General features: G+C 45.6%; 1 pseudogene; it reads right to left on the bottom strand.

The window, feature by feature from the left end:
- Positions 1-13417: 13417 nt before the first annotated feature.
- LOC120571396 lies at positions 13418-15128 on the bottom strand (annotated as a pseudogene).
- Positions 15129-16884: the final 1756 nt, after the last annotated feature.

Raw genomic sequence — 16884 nt, 5'->3', positions numbered from 1 at the left:
TCAAATATACAGTGGAAATATGTACCTTCAGAAATTTTACATTTATTACAGAATTTTGAGAGCAATGGGTTAAACCTATTGCGTTTCACCGGTGTGATTTGGAGCCTGTGTATGACCCTAAATTGCATCTCCCTGGCCTTGTTGGTAAATAAGCAACCTGCAGGGCCTGACCAAATCCCATTCCACACATCGTCCAAGATAGTCTCCCCAAAATCCGCCTCCCAGAGTGATCTAACGTGAACCGTACAGTCACTGGTTGAAGTTGACAGGGCCTTGTAAAGCCTGCTAATAAGTTTCCTGGAGTCAGGCTTCAGGAGAGCCTTCTCCACAACTGAGATGGAAAACCCATTAGGATACAACTTAGCATTAGAAAGAATGAAACTGCGTATTTGCAAATACCTAAAAAAGTTATTCTGTGGGAGATTGTACTTCACTCTGAGCTGATCAAAAGACAACACAGTGCCCTCTGTCAGCAGGTCCCCCACAGTCTTTATACCCCTACTAAACCACACTGAGAAGGCTTGGTCGGCCAGACCAGGAGGGAAATCTGGGTTCAAATGGACAGGTGTAAGGAGAGAAAAAAACCATCTTGGTCTTCTAACTTTCTTATCATCCTCCAGACTTTTAAAGTATTCTGTAGAATAAAATTGCCCTTTAAGTTAAGGCGAGCCCACCCCTTAGATGCATATAATAGATGGTACAAAGGAATAGGGGCCACTGGGGCAGCCTCCAAATCAAGCCAGGTAGTCTCGGTACCCTTGTCAAACCAATGCCAAATATAGGTGCAAAGAGATGCTAACTGATTGCGTCTAAAATCCGGTACTGCCAAGCCCCCTTCCTCGAGGGGGCGCTGTAGTGTAGTGAGTTTCAACCTGGCTCGCTTGTTCTTCCAGAGAAAGGAAGTCATAGAGCTGTTTATAACAGAAAGAGATTTTCTTGTTAACAAAGCTGGGATCATTTGGAAAGGATACAGTAACCGGGGAAGTATAGTCATTCTGATAAGATTCGCCCTACTGTGGGATATAGATACACACGCTTTGCTGACCAAATGACTTATGTTCCTATAATATACTGCCTAATTATTACAGCAAGCTGCCTAGACTTAACGAGCTAAAAGTATGCTGCACAAGAACAGAGCCAAGGCTGCACACAGGTGGCCTGCATCGTGCAAAGGAGGACATGTTCCTCTGTGGGATGCAGTAAGCAAGGACGGAGGACACCAAGACCTGGCTCAGTCACAATCCATCAAAAGCAACAGCCCACTTTGTAGAGACAGATGTTCGTGTGTGATATGTAACTGCCCTTGTTAAACTTCAATAAAAGACAGGCAAAAGAGGAAGAGAGTCAGAGCTCACTGGTGAGAAGCAGACTGCGGAGTCTGCTTACGGAGTGATGCTCTCCTTCTATAGAAGCCTATTGTATTAATACATATCTGTGTCTGTGAAGTTGTTGCTATCTATTTCAGAGAAGAAGTCCTCACCTGGGAGTGCACCTTGGAAGCACGACAATTGGGGGACTCGTCCGGGATGAGAGGAAAAGAGGATTCTTCAAATTGATTGACAAAGGTTCGGTCCAAGGGTGAAAAGTCGCGTTGAACATCTGGCGCCATAAATAAGGTAAGCAGACCATTATTCTGCATTGACTATTCTAAATCAAGGGTGTTCAACGTCTTAGTAACCCACAGACCGCTAAAATTAATTAATTAAATACATAGTGACAACTTCCATTTCTATAAAGGTACAGGAAATATGGTATGGTTTATGGAACAAATATGAGGAAATATTTGTGAAAGTCTGAGTTTGGCAACTCCACCCGTGTCTGACGAGGGAGCGGTTTTGGCTGGGTTGAAACACCCGAGAATTGAGACATCTTAAAAACAAAAAGGTTAAGTTAAGGTTAATAAGGGTAAGTCCTCCATAGTAGAGGTAAGTCCCAGGTAATTGTAGGGGTAAGTCCTCCATAGTAGAGGTAAGTCCCCCGGGGTAAGTCCTCCATAGTAGAGGTAAGTCCCAGGTAATTGTAGGGGTAAGTCCTCCATAGTAGAGGTAAGTCCCCTGGGGTAAGTCCTCCACAGTAGAGGTAAGTCCCCAAAGGAGTTGAAGTCTCCTAGGTATGACTGGTGAACGATTGTATTATTGAACCATTTCACACTATTTAGGTGATATGACAAAATAATCCAATGTTCACATGACTTGTTGGTTTTGGTGTCAGACAATTGAGCTAGTTCAATTGTCCAAAGGCTGAGAACCAGGGTATAGCGAGCCATAGATCTCAGCTGGCCAAAATCATAGGGAAATTTGATTTTGGTGTCAAATAGGAATATTACTTTCCTGTTTAAGGGTTGAGAACCAGGGACATAGTGTCCCATAAATCTCAACTGGCCACAATCAAGGTTTTAAAAAAAAAAAAAAAAAATGAAATGAAAAATTGACTCATCCAAATTAAGGGTAATGCATGAATGACCAATGTGTATGAATGCTAAATAGAAGCAATTGAAGCAGCAGCACTGCCTGAAACCTGACGGTGTTAACATAAACCAGTGGACTGTTGAAGTAAATTGTGGATATTTAGATCGAGGGATTTCTGTGTGGCAATTTAGAAGTATTGAGTGTGTGGCAGTTTTGGATAAATATTTCTGGCAAAATTAATAAGCATATTTTGGCAATCTCATAAAGACCAGTGTTACTAGTTAAGGAAATGGACGGAGAATTTGATAGAGAAATAGATGACGGGGGGTGGGGAATTAAAGGACCATATAATTATTATTATATTTAATAAGTTGGGGAGCAGTTAGAAGTAATGGAAAAAGCAGTGAAAGCGGCCTATGGGACAGGGAAGGAGGCAGAGGATATGATGATACAAATGAGGAAAGATGTTAATCAGATACTGACCGATCAGGGGGAAATTGCTAAATGCACAGATCCACTGTTAGCAGCATTTTGGAGACAGGAAAAGAGAGCAGGTCAGGATCAGGAAGAAGCACAGAAAGATGTGAAAAGAGCGCAGTTGGCTAAAAAAGGGAGAAGCCAAGGATAGGAGAGATAAAGCAAGTCAAGATAGGAAGAAGTGGGCACTATGCGGCTATTTTGGCAGGGAGTGAGGCATCTAATGGTTGATAATACAGGTCATACACAACCACATAAACCTCCATCGTACTCACCACCTCAGCCCACTACAGGGTTGTACCCATTTTTGATGTTAAGGAAGGAGCAGTGGAAGTTACAGGGCTTGGCAGAATGTGTCCCCTCAGCCCCCCGTTTTGCGGGCCAGGACCAAACCCACAGGGGGAAGATTAGGCAACCAACTGATGAGTGGCAATTACAGAGACTCATGGCTTTAACTGCAGGGGCCCCCCTCCTCAACCTTTTTCCCCATTCCTGACTGAATCCCAGCCCCTCCACACACACAACCACAATCCTATGCCCAACCCCAACCCTATAGGCGGGGTCCTCCCGCCAATGGCAACAAAATAGTGGGAGGGGATATGGGAGAGGAGGAGGGAGACCAGGAGGGGAGGCGGCGGCCCTCCCGAGGGAGAACTCCAGGGGCCTGCTTTGCCTGTGGTCAGATGGGACACTGGTCTAGGGGTGTCGCTAAAATGGGGGTCAGTCACCAAGGGGAAGGGGTTACCACCAAGCAAAGTCCATACCAGCCACCGCAGGGACCACCGCAGGTTTCCCAAGCGCAACTGCAGATGGCTGAATGGAACTGGACTGGCTGGGAACCAGGCCAGCAGTTGCCACAATGACACTCCCCAGCAGCAACAGGACCCAGGGACCACGGCAGATCCCATGGTGTCCATGAGAGTAGAAGGAACTGTTCAGCCCTTCTTAGTTGACACAGGAGCTACTTGCTCAACAATCAGACATTGTCCATCACAACACATTTCACCAAGTCACATTACGGTGATGGGTTTCTCTGGGAAGAAAGCAAAACCATACCAATAACAAAACCACTGCATACAGCTATAGGGAACCAATGCGTCCCTCCATCCATATGTTGTTTCTCCCCACGGTTCCTATGAACCTCCTTGGCAGAGATCTCCTCAAAATTGGACGCGTATCTACCTGTGTTGTGCTGATGGGATATTACTAACTGACTCCTGAACGCGTCAAATGACCTGTTCTGAAGGAAACCAGGGCCACGGACAATACATCCTTTCCCCACCTCTGACTCCTATGCTGACATTTACTGGGCTATGTTGTCTCCAGAAGGCCGGGCTCGGGGTTATCCTGAAACAGTTCTTCCTCTGGAAGCCCTGGATCTCGCAAGTTGCACCCTTTGTCCCTCCCCCAGATCCCCCACATGTCACCCTAAATTATGATGTCCACTCTGATCTCTGTTATCAAGACGCTTTTGACACGATAGCGGACACCAGATGGGAGATCTTCACCCAAAACATCTTTGTGGGACCAGAGGGCGTAGCCGCCGCAGTCCACGCTAAACCCCTGATCAGTTGCCATGGTTTGTTATGACTGAGGAATCTGCCGCCCCATGTTTCACTCGCGCCCACCCAGGGTATGAGGCCAAATCATTAGGTCCCATGGTCAAGACAGCCCTGACTGCCACCGACTGGACACCCACTCCTCTCCCAAGGTTCAATACTCTCCCTCCACCAAAACCTTCCGCATTCTCTGTGAGGGTCGAGACCCAACACAGCTTTTCTCCAACATGACTTAATTGCTAGGCACCATGGTAAGGGAAAGGACGTGACCATCAAGATGCTAAAGCCATGTTAGATGGTCTTCCCACCACTCTCTGGTCACAAACACCGACTGATGTAGGTTTAGTGCATTGTGCCCGCTGAACCTTTCACCTTAGGCCATCTCCGCCTGTATGGATACCACAATACTCATGCTCTAGGGAAAAGCAGCTAGGCATTTCAGATACAGTCACAGGATTGATTGAGGCAGGGGTGTTAGAACCTTCTCGTTCCCAGTGGAACACACCTATCCTCCCAGTTTTGAAAGCAGAAACAGGTAAATATAGGATGGTTCATGACCTGCGTGCCATAAATGATCTCATTGTAGACACCACTCTCACTGTACCTAACCCACATGTTGCTCTCGCTGACATAGGACCACAACACCACTGGTACACAATGTTAGATCTCTCAAATGCATTTTTCTGCCTCCCTCTGGCCGAACATCTGCGAGATATTTTCTCATTCACATACATGGGTCGCCCCATGCGATACACACGCCTACCACAAGGGTTTAACCTCTCCCCAGGCCTGTTTAACAAAGTTCTGAAAAACTCACTGGCAGATTGTATCCTACCACCTGACACCGTTCTGGTACAATATGTAGATGATCTTCTGATAGCTGCACCCACCGCAATTGCCTGTCTGCAGGCTACCAAAGATGTTTTGACCACCCTGGCTAGGGAGGGTTACAAAGTAAGCAGGAAGAAAATACAAGTCTGTAGAAGAGAAGTTACCTTTCTGGGCAGAATCCTTTCAGGCAGTGGTGTAGGTGTTTCCCCTGCACACAGATCAGTCATTTTGGCCCACCGGAAACCATGTACTGTAAAAGACATGTCATTTTTGTGCTTGACAGGCTACAGCAAATCCTATGTTCCAGGCTATGTCGACCTTACAGATCCCCTCCGGGCTATGGTACGCCAACAGGGCATGCGCAATTTGTCCTCAGCCTTAGACTGGACATTTGAAGGCAATGAGGCATTCATTAAACTTAAACAATCCCTTGCTGCAGCAGCAAATCTGGCCTGCCCAAACTACTCCCTGCCCTTCCACTTGGATGTTTCTGAAACAAAACAAGCAACTAATGGGGTTTTGTTTCAGAAAAAAGGGGGTGACAGAGTAGTGTTGAACTACATGAGCATCCCATTTGAACAAATTGAAAAACGCCAGCCCGCCTGCACACAACATGCTGCAGGGGTGGCAAAATGCATTCAGAAATCATCACACATAGTTATGGGACACCCCCTGATAGTGTTGACCTCCCACAGCATAGTGTCCTTTGTTAACTCAGCCATGTTTTCACTCACACCAACCAGACAAAGGTGAATCAGCAAAGTTTTGCAGGCCCCAAACCTGACCTTTACACATGAAGGCATTAACATGGCAGACCAGATGGGGGGAGGGGAACCACATGAGTGTGAGGACAGGACAAGAAAAGTGGAAAAAGTCAGACCAGACTTAGCTGCACAACCACTAGGGGAAGGAAGAGTGCTATTCACAGATGGGTGTTGTTTTAGACATGAGACTGAGGGACTGAAAGCAGCATATGCAGTGGTTGAAGACACAGGAGGGAAGTGGTAACATTAGAAGCAGAAAGGATGCAAGGTGCGCAGTCAGCACAGAAAGCAGAAGTGGAAGCACTCATCAGAGCCTTAGAGCTAGGAAAAAATCAAGCAGTAACTGTATACTCTGACTCAGCCTATGCAACAGGAGCAGCTCACCTCGAATTACCACAGTGGCAGAGAGCAGGGTTTTTGACAGCAGGAGGAAAACCTATTAAACATGAGGAAGAAATGAAAAGATTAGCAAAAGCTATTCTCCTACCAGCCAAGGTAGCTATAGTCAAATGTAAGGGCCACAGCAATACTCAAGATAGAGTGAGTAAGGGAAATGAAGCAGCAGACAGGCCCACAAAAACCCGCACAGCAGGATATTTGGCACACCATCTAATAATGACGGCAGACCGCAAAACCAGAACCCAGGGCCGAGCTTAGCAAAGAAACAATCATTGAGTTACAACACGAGCACCCCCAAGAAAAACGAAAACTTTCCCAGAAAAGCAGGAAAAAAGGAGCTATGCAAAGTGAGGGGTTGTGGCGGGGCCCGGATGGTAGACCTATTCTGCCACCAGGGGTATGGGAGACGGCCCTAGAAGAAGCTCATGGGGTGGGACATGTAGGGGTCAGTCAGATGTTGAGAAACCTACAACATTGGTGGCATCCATTCATGAAACCAATGGTAGAGCAGGTAACCAAGACCTGTCCCCAATGCCAAGCATTCAACCCTAAGCCTACAGTGAAACCAGACGGGGGACAGTACCCCCTTGAGACAGTGGCAGGGAAAGAGATTGGGATTGACTACACTGACATGACGGACAGGGTACAGGGTTGCAGGTATTTGCTGGTGTGTGTGGATTCCTACACTGGATGGCCAGAGGCCATGCCCGCAAAAAATGAAGACACTCAGACCGTAATTAAATTTCTAATCAACCAATACATTCCCCAGCATGGGTTCCCTGAAAGGATAAAGTCAGATAATGGTTCCCATTTCGAAAACAAAGATTTGCAAAAGGTGGAACTCATGTTGGGGCTAAAGCATAAATTTGGCTCCGTATACCACCCTGAATCTCAAGGCAAGGTAGAAAGGATGAACCTGACCTTAAAAAACAAAATGTCTAAAATATGCAACCAAACAGGGATGAATTGGCTGCAAGCCCTCCCCTGGCTCTCATGTCGATAAGAATGTCAGTAAACAGTAGGACAGGCCTCTCACCATATGAGCTACAAACAGGGAGGTGTTTCCCGGGGGCCCTGGTCTCAGCTTCCACTTACTGAGCCTTCACCTGTAACCATTTCTCACAAAGCTTTTTTCCCGCCAGCTACAGGGCACAGTCTCCTTGTTTTCTAAACAGGTGACCGCAGCACACCCAGACGCGTGAAACCAAAACTCCTCCAGACGCTGAGTGGGTGCTCCTGAAAGCAATTAAGAGGAAGTGGTCTGAACCTCGCTGGCAGGGGCCCTTCAGAGTGACGGCGAGAACATCCCCACAGTGCGGCTCGAGGGAAAAGGTAAACAGTGGTACCACTGGAGCCAGTGTGCTGCTGCCCAGGAGCCAGGCCGCTCCACCAAGGGAGTAGCCAGAGATCTGGCTGCCAGCGGAGGGCTCCGCCAGACACTAGGGAAAAAGAGAGGCAGAATAATCCTCTCCAGTGTCCAACGAGGTCCAGGGTAGTCCACCCCTGTGACCTGAAGAAGAGAATCACCAGGGAGAAAGGTGAAATAAGCCCTTTCTCTCCTACATGTAGTGTGCCAAGCTACCATCCACCGTTGACCCCAACTTATTGGCGTGTTTTCTTTAACACCCCCTCCACCACCGCCGTTTTCATTAACCATTTTTCATTGTGTGCAAATTGCAGGAGTTGTCTGGTTTGAGTCTGAGCTGAGGGTTAAAACCAACTTATAAAGCGGTGCTGTTATAAGTAACTTGTATGGGAAGAGACTTGCCAGGGAAGGAATAAGCTTGCTAGATGTGTTGTACAGGTGATCTTAGGGGTACATAGCGTCCCCATTGTTACTTTCATTTTCTGGTATGATTTTGAACTCCCCGCCAAAACTGCCCCACCTAGGTGTTACCCTAGAAGAACTTAAGTGCCTTGTAATTGTAAATAATATGTTGTGGACTCACTTAGGTGAGTCCAAAGGTGTAAGGAACTTTTTATTTCATAAAAAGTTAACAGAAGTATGCTCTTAATATTAGAAGTGTTTTTCCATTTTCTACATTTTTTACCATCTTTTACATTTTCTACTGAAGTGTTTTACAATTTATCTAGAAGTGATTTTTACCTAGAAGTGCCTTTACCGAGACGTGCCATGTTCTGACTCTATTTTTGTTTTTGGAATATCTCGTTCTCTGACCTCTCTTCTCTTTTGGTATGTTGAACTCTAGTAGAGTTCAAAAAGGGGGAATTGTGGGATATAGATACACACGCTTTGCTGACCAAATGACTTATGTTCCTATAATATACTGCCTAATTATTACAGCAAGCTGCCTAGACTTAACGAGCTAAAAGTATGCTGCACAAGAACAGAGCCAAGGCTGCACACAGGTGGCCGCACCGTGCAAAGGAGGACATGTTCCTCTGTGGGATGCAGTAAGCAAGGACGGAGGACACTAAGACCTGGCTCAGTCACAATCCATCAAAAGCAACAGCCCACTTTGTAGAGACAGATGTTCGTGTGTGATATGTAACTGCCCTTGTTAAACTTCAATAAAAGACAGGCAAAAGAGGAAGAGAGTCAGAGCTCACTGGTGAGAAGCAGACTGCGGAGTCTGCTTACGGAGTGATGCTCTCCTTCTATAGAAGCCTATTGTATTAATACATATCTGTGTCTGTGAAGTTGTTGCTATCTATTTCAGAGAAGAAGTCCTCACCTGGGAGTGCACCTTGGAAGCACGACACTACCCAGGAGAGACAGTGGCAGAGCCGTCCATCGGGCCAGGTCCTCCTTAATCTTACGAATTGCAGGGACAAAATTGGCTTTGTAAAGGCCTGAGAGTAAGGGAGTAATGCGTATGCCCAGGTAGACAAAACCGGATGGGGACCAACGGAAAGAAATTGGGCACGGAGACCAAGACACACGAGTGAGGGGCATAGCTTCAGATTTGGAGTAATTAATTTTGTAGCCTGAAACGACCAAAGGAATTAAAGGTTATGTCCAACAACCCCGTGTGATAGAAGATTCAGGACTACTTAGGTAAAGGAGAACATCATCACAGTAGAGTGAGATTTTATGACACATGGGGCCCACTTGAATGCCTATCACCAAAGGATCAGATCTAATGGCCTCCGCTAGGGCTCCATGGCAAGGGCGAATAAAATTGGCGAGGCCGACAACCTTGTCTAGTTCCCCTTCTCACCGAGAGAACGGGAAAGACTTCAGGCCATTTGTAATAACAGAGCGCGCGGCAGCATATAGCAGAGATATCCACTTAATAAAGTTGTCACCAAGGTTAAATTTCGAAAGAACACCCAGCAGATAGGGCCACTCAATCCTGTCAAAGGCCTTCTCTGCATCAAGGGAGATGACGAGAGATTTGGCCTTTGACGTTGAACTATGCTGTATGAGGTTCAATAGTCTCCTTACATTGTTGCGCGAGTTACGACCCAATATGAACCCAGTTTGGTCCACCGAAATTAAATCTGGGAGGACACCCTCAAGCCTCTTTGCCAGAATTTTAGCCAATAACTTCCGGTCTACGTCCAGCAGGGCAATTGGTCTGTAGGAGGCACATTCATCTGCAGGTTTGCCTTTCTTTAAAATTAGGGAAATCTTTGCATCCATCTTAGTGTCAGGGAGAGCCCCAGAATCAAAGGAATGGGATAGCATATGAAGAAGAGGGTCCACCAACAGGTCTCTAAAAGTTTTATAAAATTCGGGGGTCAGCCCATCAGGTCCTGGGGCCTTATTATTTTGTAAGTCACCGATAGCTTCTATCACTTCCTGTCGGGTAACAGGCCTATTCAGCCTCTCTTTCTGAGTCTCAGAGGCTTGAGGGAGTTTGATAGATGATAGGAAATTATGCATTAGCTGCCCAGAGCTGTGATCTGATTCAGAATTGTATAAGTGTTCATAGAAATCAAGAAATGAGTTGTTTATATCTTTGTTGCTATGGACTCTTGCACCAGCACTGTTCTTTACAACTGGAATAGCCTGGGAGCCAGCATGTCCCTTAATCAAATTGGCTAGATACTTGCTCGGCTTGTTACCAAATTCATACATCTTATGCTTACCGAACAGTATGGATTTCTGAGCCTCTTTAGATAGAAGAGTGTCCAGAGCTGCTGTGGTAGTGTCAATTTGAAGCCTCAGGCCTTCTGAAGGCTTAAGGTTAAATTCTCCCTGTAATTTGTTTAATTGCTCCTCAAGAAGCTGTTGTTCTGCTCTCTGTTTTTTCTTAAGACCTACTAAAAATGATATAGTAGAGCCCCGCATAACGGCCTCAGCAGTCTCCCAAAGTAAACTAGGAGACACATCTGGGGCACTGTTCTCAGAGATGAAATAATTAAACTGCTCACTAAGATACGTTTTAAAATTGGGATTTTTAAGCAGATGGTTTGGAAAGCGCCATTGCCCCCTAATGCTTTGAGCCCTGCTGGACATGACCAAAAACACTGGCGAGTGATCACTAATAACTATACTGCCAATAGAGCAAGAGATGACCCTCTGAAGGGCATTTTTAGAGGAAAAAAAATAGTCAATCCTGGAGGATGATTTATGTACTTTTGAATAAAATGTATACTGCCGTTCGGTGGGGTGAAGGGTCCTCCAAGTGTCAATAAAATTTACATCCATGCAGCAGCCAAGTAGAGACCGACTTTGCCCCATATTAGACTGTACAGTTCTATTAGATCTATCTAAGCACGGGTTTAGGCAACAATTAAAGTCACCAGCTATCACTGAGGACTCAACAATCCACTCAGAGAACAAACAAAATACCTTGGTGTAGAAATTAGAGGGACGGACCGGGGGGGCATACACATTTAAATAGGAGACAGCTTCTCCAAAGAGTGTCCCTTTAATAATTACATATCTGCCTGATGTGTCAGCCCTAACTTCCACCTCTGTCAGGGGCAGAGATTTGTGAACTAGGATGGCTACACCCCTGCTCTTACTTGTGAAAGACGAGTAGTAAATCTGGCCCACCCACTCTCTTTTTAACTTTAGATGTTCATTGTCATCTAGATGGGTCTCTTGTAGCATTGCAATCTGTACTTTCTCTTTCTTTAAGTAATTAAGAATCTTTTTACGTTTAATGGGGCCCTGAATCCCGTGGACATTCCAAGAGCACAGTTTAATTCCTGCAATATCAAACATTATCCCACATTGTGCGTACAATGGATTCACTGAGAAACATGTGCAGTATTAGACTCTGTGTACAACACCTTCTGATAGACATATTAACATAACTAAAAAACAATGTGAAAAAAAGAAGAGAAAGATAGAAAAACAAACCAATCTAGCCCTCCTACCCAAAACGCTTCCCTGAACTAAGCGTCTACACTCTACATTATGCATCCTAACTGTGCATTAAACCAGTGCTCCACAAGTAACCATTTATAGTTGTAAACGTCTATAAAACACGTTATAAAAACACACTCAAACAGGATAAAGCATAAATAACATTATGACTCACCACCTTCAGACCCATAAGCTGTGTATAACAGAGGAGCCTACATAATAAGTATCTGAAAGAAAGAAAGAGAAAGGAGAAACGGTCCGTCCAAAATTGTCAGCCTGTGTACAGGTATAAAGATAGTGACACCAAGAGGTCGGTGAGAAGTTATCCAGTAGCGTCGTTCTCCCGGTCCGCCCGGTGAGTCGGGACTATGGACTCTGCGTAGAAACTCACTGCCTCCTCCGCTGTAGCGAAGCTGTACTTGCCGCCGTTGAATGAGATTTGGAGCCTAGCGGGGAACAGCAGGCCGTATTTGACGTCTGCAGCCCGGAGCTTCTGCTTGATGTTGGTAAAAGATGCTCTCCGTTTAGCGACCTCAGCAGTAAAATCAGGGAAGATATGCACCGCGTGTCCGCGGAAGGTAAGCGGACCCTTCTCCCTGGCTAGCTGGAGGATGCGCTGCTTCACCCTGAAATGGTGCACCGTTACAATCATGGGTCTCGGACCCGAGGCTGGACGGAAAGCTAGGCGATGTGCCCGATCCAACATCTCTGGCCCATCAGGAATCTCCATACCCAGCGTCTTAGCAAAGAAGTCGGTCATAAATGTCGTGACCTGCGGCCCCTCCATGTTTTCAGGTACCCCCACAACACGTAGATTCTGTCGTCTACTCCTCGACTCGAGGTCCTCAGATTTAGCCATTAGCAACTTGTTGCAATTCGCTAGCTGTTCGCATTTGGCCTCAAGCGCAGTAATCCTATCGTCGCAGTCTTGCAGGGAAGCTTCAACTTCAGTAAGACGTGTCCCAAAAGTGTCTATAGTAGACTGCAGGGTGCCCAGTGAACCGCGGGTTTCAGCCCTAAAACTTTCAATAAGTTTTACCAACTGCGAAAGTGACGGGCCTTCTTCGTCGTCGCCGTCATGTGCAGGAGAAGGCTGGTTAGCTTTCTCGTTAGCATGTCGGTTTTGAGCTCGAGCTGGACGTTCTTGGCGAGTAGAACCCTTCCCAGACATATCGGCAGATGTCTTAAATAGTCCGAACCAAAAATAGGGGCTAAGACAACGGGTTAAACAGACGTTTAAAACAAATCAATGGATAAATATGTCGGAGCTGGCAACGGCGCGTCTACTCTCTACCCATGCTCGACAGCGCCCCCCAAAAACACAGAATTTAACCCTTAAATGACTTCTGACTATTTCAGTTTACACAACTTAGTAGAGAGAGTGTGTGTGTGTGTGTCAGTGTGTGTCAGTGTGTGTGAGTCCGTGTGTGTGTGTGTGTGTGTGTGTGCACGTGTGTGTGTTGTAGCGAGCGTCAAAAAGCTTTCAATAAAAACCAACGTAAAAAAAACCATTGAAAATATATCAAAAAGCATCAACAAAAGTCTTGAATGAGTCAAAAACTTAAAAGGATCAAAATGCAGAAAAAAGCCTCGAGGAGTGAAGGAACCAGAAAATATTCTCATTTAACAAGCTGCAATTTAGAGAAGTTTTCCTTTTTTTAAATAAAAGATGGACTTCGAATGACAGAATTTAACCCTTAAATGACTTCTGTCTATTTCAGTTTACACAACTCAGCAGAGTCTCCATAAGAACCATAAACCCAAAGTCCAGCATAGAGCGGCTGAGTGAATGTGGTCTGGACTCTGTGGAGGAGAGTCATCGTTTCAGAGACGCTGTAGAAGGACAGAATACCTGCACTGTGATCCAGGTACACTCCTACTCTGGAGGACTCAGGGCCTGAGACGGAAGTTTCGACTTTGTTGGACCAAAATATATATTTGTTGTCGTCACAATCTAACGCCCAAGATTTGTCATTTCGTCCAAATAAACATTCCTCTGACCTCCCTGCTCTGCTGATATTCCCTTATGCGACTGCTACATAAACTCCTCCTCTCCTCTCCACCTCCCAGTAACAACGTGCAGTCAGACTCTCTCTACTCAGGACCTGATGCCAGTCAGTGAATCTGTCTGGGTGACTAGAATAAGACAGTTGTTGTCTCATGAATGTTGCTTTCCTGTTCCCCTCAGATAATAACAGCCGTGTGTTTGCAGTGTTTGGATCCAGTGTGATGTCACGTGAATATTTTAAGAATCCAGATCTGGTCTTGGGCTCTGGTTGTGGCAGTAAAACGTCCACTTCAGTCCCTGTCAGTGAGACATTTGTCCACTCCTCTCTCAGGAGGTCCTGTAGTTTATCTCTGACTTCTGACACGGCCGCTGTCACGTCCTCAAAGCAGCTCAGAGGACAGATATGGATGCTGGATGCTGATTGGCTGAGTGGTGACAGTGAGGGGTAGTTGTGTAGAAACTGGCTGTGATCCTCTGTGTGTGAGAGCTTCTTCAGCTCAGCGTCTTCCCTCTTCAGCTCAGCGATCTCCTGCTCCAGCTTCACCTGAAGCTCTCTGACTCGACTCTCTTCCCTTTTCTGCTGGGATCTGACATGCTGCTTCACATCAGAGCTTCTTTTCTCCAGGAGACGGATCAGCTCGGTGAAGATCTTCTCGCTGTCCTCCATCGCTTTATCGGAGGCACGATCGATGGCCTCCGCCTGCTGTTGAAGCAGCTTCACATCTTTCTCTCTGTCCTGGATTCTCTGCTGGATGGTCGGTCGACTCCCCTCGAGCTTTTTCTGCCTCTCAGTCCTTTCTGCTGCAGCTGAGACTGTGTCGTGGCCTTTATGTTCGTCCACGGAGCAGAGATAACAGATAAGCTGCTGATCAGTACGACAGAACATCTTCATCACCTCATCATGACGAGAGCAGACGTTCTCCTGGAGCTTCTTGGACGGCTCCACCAGCTTGTGTTTCTTGTATGGAGCTGATTTGTAATGAAACTGAAGGTGTTTCTCACAGAAAGAAGCCAGACATTGCAGACAGGACTTGTGTGCTTTGACTTTTCTCCCGGTGCAGAAATCACAGGCCACATCTTCAGCTCCAGCATAGCAGTGATCAGCAGGAGCAGCTTGGAGTCCAGTCTTCTTCAGCTCCTCCACTAAAGCTGCTAACATGGTGTTTTTCAGCAGGACAGGCCTCGGTGTGAACGTCTTCCTGCACTCAGGGCAGCTGTAGCTGTACTTACAATCCTCTTCATCCCAGTGGCTTTTAATACAGTTCATGCAGTAGCTGTGTCCACAGGGAATAGCCACCGGATCCTTCCGTAGATCCAGACAGATGGAACAAGAGAAGGTTTCCCGGTCCAGCTGAACTCCTTTCTGCGCCATTTCACCTCTCGCTCAGTGACAACGACTGTCTGACTGTCTTGAGTCTCACTTCCTGGGAAGTGAAACTAGTCTGAGCTCTGATGTAATAACAGCATGTGATATGCTGTTGTACTTCCCCCAGCATGTTGGTTACACCCATCTGCAAACTGCAGCTCTGAAGGAGAGGGAACAAGGAAATATGTGCAAAGACTGAAGCTGGCTGTGTTAGAGAGGATGAAGAGGGAGGGGTTATCAAGCTTTGTTCATTCCTGGAAGATGAGCTCTTTGAGAGAGATACTGCATGTGTTGCAATGCCCATACTACCATTAGTATGACAGGGAAAGATATAGTATATCCCAATACATATAATGTCAAATGCAGATTGCCAAAAATGTGTCCTGATGCACCCGGTTGCATTTTGCAGTATGCAAGCCAGCGTGCTTTTCTTCCTCTTCTCCTTTTCGTGACATTACCTGTGTTCCTGCTTATCTGCACCTTTGAGCCATGAAGGCATGAACCAATTTGATGACTCAGCTTAACTTTCTGTTCATCAGGAACATTCCTTGAACCTCTTCCTCAATTGACTGCACACAGCTTCTTTTGCAACGAGCACATACACACAGAGAGGCACATGATATACTTATACTATTACTTGAATAATATGACACCTTTAGGTAAAATACATGTCTAAAAATAATAGAAATATCTCTTCATTAAACTGAATAAAAGTTTATATTGTTGACAATAATTTAACCCAGCCCTTGACAGAACCAGAGTAAGATATAAAGTGACCTTAACAATAACTGGTTCTTATCTCTCAAACACCTGAGTGAAACTTAGGCCCTGTTTACACGACAACGCTCGCAAGTGAAAATGACAAAATATTTTATCAGATGTGCCTTTCGTTTAGACGGCGATGTTGTTTTTGGGACTTAAAAATGAAAAAGTCTGCTCCGATCTGCTCACGGTAGTTTAGTGAGAATCAGAATCAACATGTGAGAATGACATCACTTTCACCATTATGAGCAAAACTAAAACAGAAATAAGACAAGAATATAAAAGAATCATGCTTAAATGTAATTTTGCCATTATACAACTAATATCTTCTGACTTCTTCTTTATTTAATCCCAGTTTAGTTTGTTTCAGATGGATTTCAGTTCGTAGGTACAAGCAGCAGAATCATTACTTATATGTTGATAACCTTTAAAGGCAAAAACACAAAAGGAAATATGCATTTACATTACTTTAATGGCGCTGACACACCAACCTGATTTTCGGCCGTGGGACAGTCCGGTGACTAGAGTCTGTTCGGTGTGTTCTGTGCCGTTGTCTGTCGTTGGAGCCGTTGGCCTTCATTTGGGACGATTTGAGTTGTTGAATCGGAAGGCGGGCAGTCGGACTAAGTGACCAATCTGATTGGTGGAGCGCTAACCTGGAAATGATGAGCGGGACGAGCCTGACTAACGCCTTTCAAAATCTGACGAAATTTTTTTAAAGTTGATCCGAAACGAAGACAGATTCAGCAACTGCATCACGGCCTATTTCAACAAGTTTCGGTGAACTATTTTAGTACAATATGAGATCGTATTCCGAACGAAGACGCCATTATGCTCGTTTGTAAAATTTGGGAGCAGCCAGACCGACTTGACACGTTCGTCCAATCAGCTGCTGGTTTTCATTTCTTGGGCGACAATACAGATTAGCGCCACCTGCTGTTATAGAGATTTATTACATCTTGCGCAGAACACACGCAAAAGTCGGCGTCCCTTCAGTGTGTTCTGAGGAACTTTTTGGACCAACTC

Source organism: Perca fluviatilis, chromosome 13 (assembly GCF_010015445.1).
Source record: "Perca fluviatilis chromosome 13, GENO_Pfluv_1.0, whole genome shotgun sequence".
In the NCBI taxonomy this organism is placed as follows: Eukaryota; Metazoa; Chordata; class Actinopteri; order Perciformes; family Percidae; genus Perca; species Perca fluviatilis.
Note: the sequence above shows the minus strand (reverse complement) of the source record. Positions and strands in the feature narration are given on the sequence as shown.